This window comes from Oryctolagus cuniculus, chromosome Y (genome assembly GCF_051225735.1).
Source record: "Oryctolagus cuniculus isolate XC-2025 breed Fujian yellow rabbit chromosome Y, ASM5122573v1, whole genome shotgun sequence".
Lineage (NCBI taxonomy): Eukaryota > Metazoa > Chordata > Mammalia > Lagomorpha > Leporidae > Oryctolagus > Oryctolagus cuniculus.
Window position 1 is genome coordinate 24,016,509 of NC_142889.1, and position 13,039 is coordinate 24,029,547.

At 37.3% G+C, this 13,039-nt stretch overlaps 1 long non-coding RNA gene and 1 pseudogene across 2 annotated transcripts in view; one reads left to right on the forward strand and one right to left on the reverse strand.

Moving 5' to 3' along the window:
* The window catches only part of LOC138845025 (uncharacterized), a 117,399-nt gene that overhangs the window by 19,990 nt on the left and 84,370 nt on the right, over positions 1–13,039 (forward strand). The window lies entirely within an intron of this gene.
* On the reverse strand, positions 4,953–5,482 carry LOC149119385 (protein BTG1 pseudogene; annotated as a pseudogene).

Below are 13,039 nucleotides of genomic sequence, written 5' to 3' on the forward strand. Positions count from 1 at the left end.
TTGTTTTTAATCATTATTGCTTTGAAAAGCAGTGACAGAAATTTATCCTTTTAGTTTATTATCCAAATTACCACAATACCTAGGGCTAGGCCAAGTCAAAACAGGAGCCAGGGACTCAACCCAAGTTTCCCCTGTGGTGACAGACCTACAACTTCAGCCATCAGCCATCGCCTGCTGCCTCCAAACATGTATTAGCATGACTCCAGAATTTAGTGCAGAGCCAGGGCTCAAACCCAGACCCTCCAATAAGGGATGTGAGCCTCTCATGTGGCATCTTAACTGCTCCACCAAATGCCTTGTCTGGGTATAAAGTTTTAATTCTGTAAGGTTAATCAGTTTAGAGATCTGGTGAACAGCATGAGAACTCTAGAGAATTATAATCTCCTAGAAATAAATTCTCAGTGTTCTTACCATGTACTTTAAAAATTTAATGTGAGATAAACATTGATATCATATTTTGTCAACATACCACAAAACATGAATTGCAGTGGTATAAATCCATTTTACTCTCAAATATAATTTGCTTAACTTTAAGAAAGATACATATACATGAGGACCTACATGCACATAAATGCACATTCTTCTAATTCTCTCAAAAAATCATTAATAGAAATTATTTGAAAATGCTACCAAGCTTTTAAGAAAATCATACAGTTTTACATTAAATATTTATGTTCATTGTGTTATCAAGACTTTAAAAATATGTTAAAGTGTTGTACCTCTCTTGTAAACACTAGCAAATTATCTATTATGTGGTGATCATATAGAATGAAAATAGATAATTCAGTGTTGCAAAATAAATATAGAATGATTACATGCAGTGGAATGCATTACAGTTTTATGCTTTTAACAGTTCTCAGATTTTCATGAGAAACATGTGTGTTTTTTAATTGTAATTTTAATTTTAAGTTTTCACACATCATATAACATATCCAAATCTTGAATATACTATTCAGTGGTAGCTATAAATAATCCAGAGTTTAGGAAATGAGTTAGTTTTCATCTATATTATGAGTGCTTTTGCAGGGCCATAAACAAAACACACTTAAAGGGAGAGGACATTTCTAAATGGAATTATCTCTACAGGCAAATGTCTTGGGAAGAAAATGTGAGAAACAGAAAATAGTAATCAGAGAAGGCCTTATAAATGTGCTGACAGTAAAACCCTTCCAACTCTAAGAGGTATATCATCAATTTATTTGGGTTTCTAAGACCTGGAGTGTTTTTAGTTCTAGTATGATGGAAGCAACACTAGTATCCCTAACTTGATGCAGGCCTATGCAGCAGCTCTGGGCTGCTTTTCTGTTGTATGTGCAGATGTGCCTATCTGAGGTTGTTCATATGTGTCTGTGCTCCTATTTTTCTCACCTCCCCAAAAAGTTCTTCTTAATTTTATCACCTGCTCTCAGTTGCTTGTGGGAAGTAATGTCAATAGCACCAGCTATTCTGATGACTGGGATCACAGTGTGTCAACCAATCACAGAAACCCTGTGGTCACACTTGGTGTCATCCAGGACAGGGCGAGGGGCAGCAGTAGTCACTAACAAGGTGTGAGTCCTTGTTGTCCATTTATCATGAGCAATTATAAGTTCCAGAGTATTCTGCTGCCCAGTCTTCAGTGTTACCATTATACAATAGCTCATTTCACACTCAATGGCTAACTCAAAGAATGCTGAGAGTACAGCAAAATGAAATAAGGGCTCAGAATATTCTAGGGGGCTGGCGCCATAGCACAATAGGTTAATCCTCTGCCTGTGGCACTGGCATCTCATATGGGCACTGGTTCTAGTCCTGGCTGCTCCTCTTCCAATCCAGCTCTCTTCTATGGCCTGGAAATGCAGTAGAAGATGGCCCAAGTCTTTGGGCTCCTGCACCCACATGGGAGACCAGGAAGAAGTATCTCGTTCTTGGCTTCAGATCAGTGCAGCTCCAGCCATTGCAACCATTTGGAGAGTGAACCAACGGGAGGAAAACCTTTCTCTCTGTCTCTCCCTCTCACTGTCTGTAATTCTACCTCTCAAATTAATACAATCTTTTAAAAAATCTTAAAAAACAATATTCTATACAAAATTCCCACTGAAAAATATTAAAAATTAAATATTTTTTAAATGTATATATTTTTCTGAAAGGTAGAGGCAGATTTTCCATCTAGTGGTTTATTTCCCAAATGTTCCCAACATCTGAGATTGGACCAGGCTGAACCTAGTATCCAGAGACTCCATCTGAGTCTTCAATGAGGGTGGCTAGGGGCCAAGTACTTGGGCCATAATTTGCTGCCTTCCTGAGGATATCCAGGGAGGGGAACAAGTGCCTGTGGGCCTCTTAGACACAGAAAGAATTTCTGACATAATCAGGTTGCAAATGTGCAAACAGGCTGCAAGCTGTGGCTGGAAAGCTTGTTTTACCTGCTGGCATCTCCCCCATGATAACCTCCTGTTCAGTATGTGTGAGCCTGTAGTTCTAACCACAACGTCAATCCTCTACCCAGAGCTAGTACAGGAGAGGCCTGAGCCCCTAAGGGCAATCTGGCTGACTTCATGAGACCCCCACTATCTCCTTGGGTGGCCCCAGTTCAATCAACATAGACTATGTGAAGCCCCTGTCCAATGGGCACCCACATAGATTGACCCAATTAAAATTCAGTCATGCCATAAAAACCCTGGGCACTTCCTGAAAGCCATTGTCCTGCTCTGGCATTCCATCTGGTCTCCTGTTGGGCTAGATGCTTTACTGTTGCTTTGCAAACTAAATAAAGATTTTGCATCTTATTTGCAAATTGTTTCCCATGTTTTTATTTCTATGCTAAGCTGAGGAAAAGCACACATGGAGCTTGCTCAGGTAACCACCCTCCCCTCCATGACCCATAATACTTCCCAGGAACACTAGCCAAAGTGGATCAGAAGTAAAGCAACTGGGACTTGAATCAATGCTCTGATATGGGATACTGGCATCACAAGCAGTGACTTATCTTACTATACCATAATGTTGGCCTCTAAGAATATTTAAGTAAACTTGTTAAGTAAAATTATTTAAATAAAATTCTAGATTTACATTATGAGAAAATATTGAAAACATAGATTTTAATTGATTTTTACTACTAGTTTAGGAGTTACTTTTGGTCCAGATAGTATCACAAATTGATGTATTTATAATAATGTATAAATACATATATATTCTGTACAACTTCTGTTATTTGAATATTTAACCAAAAATGCACCACATAGAATCCAGATGAAAGATAAAGTAGACCTATTAGCCTTAGAAATCATACATTGCATACACACAATACATATGTTATGAGATCATTTACATATCTCATCTGATGCACCTTCCTGTAAATAATCAATAATGTGAATAATATATTCTTCCTCTCTTGAGTGTGTACTTTCATAATTCAGTCTTCTTCCAGATGAGACTCAGTCTTATCAGCTTAAATTGGAGAAGCAGAATTGAATCTTAGAATATCTGACTTTAATAAACCACAGCATATTTTTCATCTACCAATACATTTTAGAAAATGACATATTTAAAACACATACAGAGTTATATATTTCCTGACATTTTCTAAAGCATTTATTTTCAATGCCACTATAAGAAACTATTATAGAGAGAAGAAAAATTGCTCATCCAAAATCCAAAATATAGAAATCTGTACAACTTTGCCACAATCTGTACAAATTTATACCAGTTCCTAATTTACACAATAAAACATGACTAACAAAGTTAATGAAATAGATGGTGATTTGTGGAAAAGACTTTTAAATAATTAAGTCCAAGGAGAGTTACAAACCAGACCTACACTTTCTAAAATTAAGTTGTTTATTCAGTCTTAGAAAACTACAAACTAACAAATATACAGAGAGCTGGCTGGTGCCTTGTCGCTCCCCCTCTTCATGGAGGAACGACACAGGACCCTGCACTGTTCTTTTGTCTGCTCGGCCCTTCCCGGGTTTGCTGCTGGTCCTTCCCGGGTTGGCTACCGTCCCTTCCACCTCCGTGGAAGGGCGGTTCCCCCTGCCACTTTCCCCACTTCTGCGGGGGAGCAGCACACCGCTGGCCGGCTCTCTCAGGGGCTGCACAGGTGTTCCTTCAGATAGATGTTCCTGGTGCATTTTGTCTCCTCCTTTATAGTCCTCTTCCACCAATCCCAACTCTGCTACCCACACGCCGAGTACCCTGCTCTCCTCCAATCAGGAGAAGGTCCTGCTGTTTATTGGTTGAACTGGAGGCAGCTGTGTAGAAGCTGTTTGCTCCTCTCCCAGCACCATATTGTGGGAAAGCAGATGCATAGAATAAGTCTTAATTCCAGTAACAGTCTAGTCTGAGTTGCTCCCAGTTGCTCTCCACAGTGCCTGGTATTTTCTAAAGAGTCTTTTTTTTTTTTTTTAAATTCTGTGGCCATGGAAGATTCTGGTCACTTGCTACTTTCAAGGCAAAAAAAAAAAAAAAATACAAGAGCTGACCATTTCCCCCGGTCATGCTTACTGGTCTGTATTTGTGTACATTTATAGATGTTTAAGTGCTAGCTAAAAGTCTTGTCATAAAATTCCCAGTACTACCATTTTAAAGACATTTATCTTTCCTATTGAGATACCAAAAATTAATGTTAATTTTCAAGCATTAATAGTGAAAACTTATCTGCAAGATATACTGCAGAGAAAGATTCATTGAAATATTGATTTTCATTAAAGTGACTGATATAAAACTTTAGGTTTAATGCCTTGGAGAAACTGAAACATAGGACTTCACTCCCTAGGAAATAAATGATCATTTACTTGGTCTCAAAGGCTACTAAGTCATTGAAATGGACTGTACAAACCATGGCTTTTGACACTTAAAATTATTTTACCATTCTATTTTGTGCAAGATCTTCAAAGCTGTGACATGTTTTCAGTTCCATAATGTATCCTCAAGAAAGCTCACCCAAAGCAAAAATCAAATTTGTCCATCCATTATAAGACATCTTTCCATAGCCTATATCTTAGCCTGATAGGCATTATCTTGTAATTTTTAGAAGGTTTTTTTTTCTACTTAAGAGAACCCTCCTTTGAGCAGATTCTTCTGTCTACCATTTGCACCTTGGTGCTGTTCTGAGTGCTTCCTCCTGCTGGTGAGACTTCCTATAGCACGCTGGTGGAGCCATCTTGTCCTACTCTGTAGGACACTTCATAGGCATCAGCCCAGAGTGCAAGTTAGTGTTCAGGGAGAAGCCTGAATAGCTCTTGACTGCTCAGTGCAATCAGAGGGTCCAGTTTCTGGTTGATGCTCACAGGAATATGTTGTAACGTGATCCCTTGCACAGCTTCTTTGGGAACCAGTGGAATGTGTAATGCTCTGCCCATGTCTCCTGCAGGCTCTGACTGAAGGTCTGCAGCTATCACTTGATCATGAGCCTCTTGGTGTGGAGGAACATGGAGATGATGAACTTGGTGGTGGCGATCTCACCTATCATGGGGGTGGCCCAGGTGTAAAAGGGATGCATGGGGTTGCATCCAGGTGGCTGAGACTTCCCCTGGGATCCCTCCCAGGTGAGAGAGCTAAGAGGGAGTGAAGCACTGATGGCTACCGCCCTCGCCACTTCTTTGGAGTAAAAAACTTATTTTCAAGACAAGAGGTGATGGGAGAGAAGAGAGAAGCGACAGCAGCCTGGTTACAGTTCTGGGAGCCTCCCAGCCACCTATGCCTCCAGCTCTTTAACCTTCAAAACCTCAACAGTGGTGTTTTCACCTCTGAGTGGGAACAGCCTGATTTGTAGAGTGAAAGACACCTTCAGAGAAGTAGGACTCGAGTATTCCATCTTATTAAAAATAGGCCTGTCTAGTGATATATAATGTTCTTGAGATGGCAAGATCATTTTATGGAGATAATTTCATTTTATGAATATTTGAGCTCCTTTACTTCTAGATACTTCTGAAGGGAAGCAAGCACATTAGCTGTAACTTTTGGATCCTATAAGGGCTTCAAAGTGATCATGAAATAAAAACACAAATAAAGGGGTTTCATACAGTATAGATTTCTGAGTATGTTAATAAGTTATAAAAGCATGTCTAGTTGTTGAGAAATATAAAACATAAACAGTATGTACTTAGGGTCTGTCCTGAATGACTTCCATCTGCCCAGCTGAATCAGTGAACTATCTCATGGCTGCCAAGTGTTAGTGCTCTCCCAATGCACAGCTGACATTGGAAAAAATTCTAACCACACAGGGTACTGTTTCACAGTTTGCATTTGTCAAGAAGAGCAACAAAATAAAATATTTGCATTTATTAAAGTAGACATGTCATAATTTTATGTCTAGAAATGCATTTATAAATTATTAATACAGTATATAGATTCTGAAATGTAGGTGTAAGCCAGAGAAGCATAAACCTCAGTTAGAAAACAAAGAAAGTGTTGAAATTACTACCTTGTACTTTAAGAATATTATTATTTAAATATAGATAAATTATGAGTCATGGAAAATATAATATAATTATGGGCATACAGTATGATAATACATCATAACCAGAATCTATTGTTAAACTGACAGCTTCCTTTGCAGATGCTTTCTATTCATAGTCATTTTTTATGTAACTGGGTTTATATTAATGAAACATTTTATCATTCACACACATCGGTCAATAAATGGTGTTAGAACTATAAAAAATAAGAGTTATATGATTAGATTTATTATTATTTGGATAGCTTTTTTTTTCCTTTCCTATTGCTTTTTATAGAAAATGCTAGAGAACATGGATTAGTCAGAATTCTAAGTGTGTCATTCAAATTAGAATTTTGAAAAAATATGCAAAATTCTTTTTAAGTAAAATATGAATTTGATTCAAATTCTCAGAGTTAAAATCAAGCCTTAAGGAAAAATACTATTTGCTTGATTATGATCATTAGTGTTAAGGAATTGTTAAGTGGAAATATGCACAACATATATGTGTAACAGGTGGTAAAAATTCATGTTGCTGAATATAACTGAGATGGACAAACTATCTTGAATTCAACAAAAATGTATCTGAGATACTTATTCTAATTGATGCCATTATTTAGACAGAAAGAAAGTTGTGATTATAAAAATCAGATTTCCAGGTAATAGATGAACAACAATTCATGGAAATATGACAGATCTGAATAATTAGAAGGCATGCTTGAGGAGAGAAATAGTAACAAGTTTATTGACTTTGTCTAAATAACTCAGTGTCATTGAATTCTACAATTCAATGGTGATGGGTTTAGAATCTAAATGTTCTCTAACAAATAATAGACAGTCTGAACCAGAAAAAATTGTAATTCCTTTAATTCTTCTGGAAAAAGGGATCCGCCAGGTTCCTGTTGTTCTATGATTTCAGTCATACTGAGTTCTCAGACTATATAAGGAAGGGCTGCATAAGTAACCATCAATGAATAAAGTGAACTAGATGGTCATTGTGGCAGCTTGTCCATGCTTAATGTGGGCAGCTGTGGACTGCAACTAGGATTCTTAGTTGAAATTTCCTTAAGCTTAAATGTAGATGAGTGTATTTCTCAAAACACTGCAAAAATCTAACAGCAGCTGCCTGTTAGCTACAGAGTTCATGTATTTGATTACCAAAGGCACAATGGCAACTAATTTCAGATATAGGAATCCATATACATTTTCATCATTCATGCCTCTGAAATTGCCTTATTTATCACTTAAGAAACACCCCACATAATTTCATGATTCGGTTTCTGTTTGAGGATTTCACCTGGCATATTCCTCCCATTGCCAGTAGCAGAGAGTAGTGGTCTTCACAAAGTAGCTCCTTGCTGTAGATTATAATTAATTCCTAGTTGTGTGGCATCTCTTACAATTTCTCAGAGAAAAGTTGTCTCCATTTTGGAGATGGAGGGACTTAAATACTGGCTAGAAATCTAAAGTATGGAAACATTTATTCTCTTTTTTTATCCTTATATAGTCAATAAGAAATTAATCTTACTGAAAATGCTTTCGTATATCACCCTTTAAAATGCCCACAAAATGCTGGAAGTTGTAGGCACAATACAGTGGGGATATTGCAAAGGTACTATCCTCATAACTTGTAGGATTGCAAGACAGCCGAAATGAAAAGAGATGTACTGCTTTAGGCAAGGACAAAATAGCAGAAAAAAATGGAGGGATTGCATTCCCAGGAGAGAGTTGGAGACAAAACTGCAGTTGAAATTCTACAGATGTAAGAGTGACACTATGAGATAGTGCAGAAGATACAGCAATGAGTACAAACACAATATAGGATCCCACAACCATGAGCAACAGGACACTGCCAGCTTTGGAGAGTGAGGTGAGAGCAGGCTGCCTATGCCTCTTGTGGTATTGCCAGAGGGAGAGCCTGGCACCACACTGTCTTTGATTCCATCCTGGGGTCCTAATAGGAGCAGGGTACCATCTAACACAGTGAAGACAGAGGGCATTTCTTTCTCCCTTACCCCAACCAAGGCACCTGGTGGAAGGAGCCATTTTGACAACAGAGTGGGTGCAGCAGTACTTGTATGTGCCTGTGAGCCAGGGATGTTACCAGAGGGAAAAATCCATGTTCCCCACAGACTTTGAGTCTGGCTGGGGGCTGAGCACCCATACAGGATTGTGAGGTGTCCCCAGCCTTTCAACATATTACAGGTTCCAATGCTCAACATGCCAAGGAGGAGCACCCTCAGGTAGCTGGCTCTGGGAACATCTCTACTTTCTCTGTGGATGGGAAATGAAGAACACATTTTTTGAAAAAAGTAAACAAAATTGATACACACACCATTGGCCCAACTAACCAAAACAAAGAAGGAGAAGACACAAATCAATGGAATCAGAAATGAAAAAGGGGGTGTAACAACAAACACCACAGAAATAAAAAGAATCATCAGGAATTAACTACAAATTGTTATATGCCAGCAAAATGGAAAATATAGAAGACTTGGATAGATTCCTGGACACATGCAATTTACCAAAATTGAGTCATGAGGACATAGAAAATCTAACAGAATAATAACCAACATTGAGATTCAATCCATAATAAAGACCCTCACAACAAAGAAAAGTCCAGGACCAGTTGGCTTCACTGCTGAATTCTACCAGATGTTTAAAGAACAGCGTTTAATTCTTCTCAAGCTATTCAAAACATTTGAAAGGGATGTAATCCTCTCAAACTCCTTTTATGAAGCCAGTATCACCTTATTTCATAATCAGAAAAAGATATAACAGAGAACTACAGACATCCCTGATGAACATAGACACAAATATCCTCAAAACATACTAGCTGATCAAATCCAACAACACATCAGAAAGATCATTCACCTGAACCAAGTAGAACTAAAGGCTGATATGCAAGGAAGGTTCAACATTCACAAATCAATGTGATCAATCACATTAACAAACTGAAGAACAAAAAAAAAAAGAGATTATCTCAACAGTGGCAGAGAAAGCATTTGATAAAATACAACATCATTTCATGATGAAAACCTTAAGCCAATTGTGTATAGAAGGAACATTCCTTAAGACAGTCAAGGCAATTTATGACAAACCCACAGCCAGCATCCTAATGAATGGGGAAAAGCTGGAAGCATTCCCACTAAGATACAGAACCAAACAAGGATGCTCACTCTCACCATTGCTATTCAATATAGCCCTGGAAGTATTAGCTACATCCAGTAGGCAAGAAAAAGAAATCAAGGGTCCAGTGCTATGGCTCAGTCGGTTAACACCCTGTTCTGAAGTGCTGGCATACCATATGGGTGCCAGTTCAAGACCTGGCTGCTCCACCTCTGATCCATCTCTCTGCTATGACCTGGAATAGCAGTAGAAGATGGCCCAAGTCCTTGGACCCCTGCACCCACGTGGGAGACTTGAAAGAATCTCCTGGCTCCTGGCTTTGGATCAGCACAGCTCCGGCCATTGTAGCCAATTGAGGAGTGAACCAGTGGATGGAAGACCTCTCTCTCTACCTCTCTCTGTAACTCTGTCTTTCAAATGAATAAAATAAATCTTTTTTAAAAAGTGGCAGTATATAAAATTAACACACAGAAGTCAATAGCCTTTGTATAGAAAAATAATGTCATGGCTGAGAAAGACGTTTTAAGTTCACTCCCATTCACAGAAACACAAAATAATTTAAATGCCTTGGAATAAATTTAACCAAGGATGTGAGCGATTATATGATGAAACTTTTTAAAAAATGAATAAAATAGAAGAAGACACAAAAAATTGAAACATTTTCCATGTTCATGGATTGGAAGAATCAATATCATCAGAATGTCCATTCTACCAAAAGCAAATTACATATTCAATGAGATCCCAATCAAAATACCAATGACTTTCTTCTCTAATGTAGAAAAAAAAGATACTAAAATCATATGGAAACATTAGACACCCTGAAAAGCTAATGCAATCTTATACATAAAACCAAAGTTGGAGGCATTATGATGTCAGATTTCAAGACATACTACAGGACAGTTATAATCAGAAAACCTGGAACTGGCAAAAAAAATATGAGTAGACCAATGGAACAGCACAGAAACTCGATTAATCCATGCATCTACAACTAACTTATTTTTGACAAAGGAGCTAAAATCAATCCCTGGAGCAAGGACAGTCTCTTCATCAAATGGTGCTGGTAAAGCTAGATTTCCACATGTTTAAGAATGAAACTAGAACCCTACTTACACCTTACACAAAAATCCACTCAAATGGATCAAAGACCTATCTATGACCGAATACTATCAAATTATTATAGAACAAACTTGGGTAAACTTTGCAAGCCTTTAATATAGGCAAAGACTTTTTTGGAAAATACCCCCAGAAGCAGAAGAAATCAAAACCAAAATTGACAATGGGATTACTTGAAGCCGAGAAGATTTACATTGTAAAAAAAAAAAAAAACATTCAGTAATGTAAAGAGGCACCTGACAGAATTGAAGAAAATATTTTCAAATTACACAGCTGACAAAGGGCTAATACCAAGGCTGTATAAAGAGTTTGAGAGATTCAACAACAACAACAAAAAAAGTACACTTGAGAAATGGGCAAAGGGCTTTAGCAAACATTTTCCAAGAGAGAAAATTCAAATGGCCAACATACACTTGAAAAATGTTCAGGATCACTAGCCATCAGGGAAATGCAAATCAAAACAAAAATGAGGTTTCACATCACATCAGTTAGAATGGATGTCATACAGAAATCAGCAAATGACAAATGCTGGTGAAGGTGTGGGGCAAAAGGTACCCTGGTCGACTGTTGGTGGGAATATAAGCTGGTTCAAACACTGTGGTAGACAGTGTGGAGACACCTTGGAAACCTGAATATAGACCTAGGATATGACTCAGCCATCCTACTGCTGGGAATTTACCCAAAAGAGAAGTCAGTATAAGAAAGAGTTATCTGTAACCCCATGTTCATTGCAGCTCAATTCACAATGGCTGTAAATGTTCAAACCAAATTACCCAATCAAATGTCCATCAACCATTGACTGGATAAAGAAATCATTGTATATATACACTATGGAATACTATTCAGCTGTTTAAAAAATCAAAATCTGTCATTTGCTACAAACTGGATGCAACTGAAAACCATTATTTAGTGAAACAAGTCAATCCCAGTAAGAGAGATACCATATGTTTTCCCTGATCTGACATAACTAACAGAGTACCTAAAATGTAATGTATTAGGGTGAAAAGGGCATTATAAGATTTGATGATTGTTTACAGCCCTTATCTCTTCTAGGTTTTTTTTTTTTTTCTCTCCATACTATTTGTTGAACTCTTTTATTAGTGTAGGGTTAACCTTATGGTGATTAAGTAAATTGAAAGCAGATCTTTGTAAACACTAAGAATAGGAATAGGAGAGGGAGGAGGAAGGTTTGAACAATGGGTGGGAGAGATGGTGGTGTGAGAAGTATCACTATGTTCCTTAAACCTTATATATGAACTACATGAAACTTGTATAACTTAAATACATTTAAAAATATATGAAAATTAAAGAAAACCCAAAATAAATAAATCTTAACAGATAAATATTTTATAGAGTATGCAATAATTTAAATATTTTGTTTTTCATTTGGTTTAATATTAATATGTGTATATATGTGGATGAATATTTAGCAAAATTGTATTGATTCTTTTAGTAGGCATCTTTAACACTTCTTTTCCCCTTAGCTCTAAATAAGCCTAATAGCTATGCCTCATGAATATTTCTCAAATACACTATTATTTCTGTTTCTACCCATTACTATTAACCCCAAATTATTTTTCCTTATAAATATTAGAAAACTCCAAACTAATTTCTGATGATGTGAAAAATGACTTTCCTAGCAAATAGGCTAAAGGAGAGGGGGACTTGGAATTGAATGTAAATCACAATTTGTAAAGCATTGCTATGTATCACAAAAGAGATGAATTTTCCTGACATGCAAGAAACATAAGAGTATAAACATAAGAACCTAAACAAAAGAGCAATAAACTTTTTAAATGCCCATATATCAATATTAATACATCTGTTAAATCAAACAGTAATCTGGCATTGGGTCATATGTTCTAAAGATAAAAGAAAACTTGAATACTTCACCAAATTGCTTACTAAATGATGATGATCTGACCCTCCCAAAACTGTGTGACTTTATCCTCCAAAACCTCCAAATCCTGAGATGTAACTTCTGAAATGTTCATGGTTCTGCAGGCTGCTTTCTATCTTGTAAGAGTAGAAAGCCAAACTTTATTGTCAATGTGACTGTTAATCTTTCTTCCATGGTCTTTAACATGTTTAGGGAGGTACCAACACAATTTGGCAACACTTTCAATGCTAGGGACCAGAGCTCTTCACTTAGTGATTCTGATTAATTTTTTGAGTAAAGGATGCTCAGGGAGGTGGTGAAGCATTATTTCCAAGTATATCTGAGGGTATTTCCAGAGGTGCCTAACATTTGGATCAGTATGCATAAAGATTCACCATCATTATTGTGGGCTAGTGTTGTACAAACCACTGAAAGTCCACACAGAACAAAATAGGAAAGGGAAAGCCAATTCTATCTCATTACTCTTGTGCTGAGACATC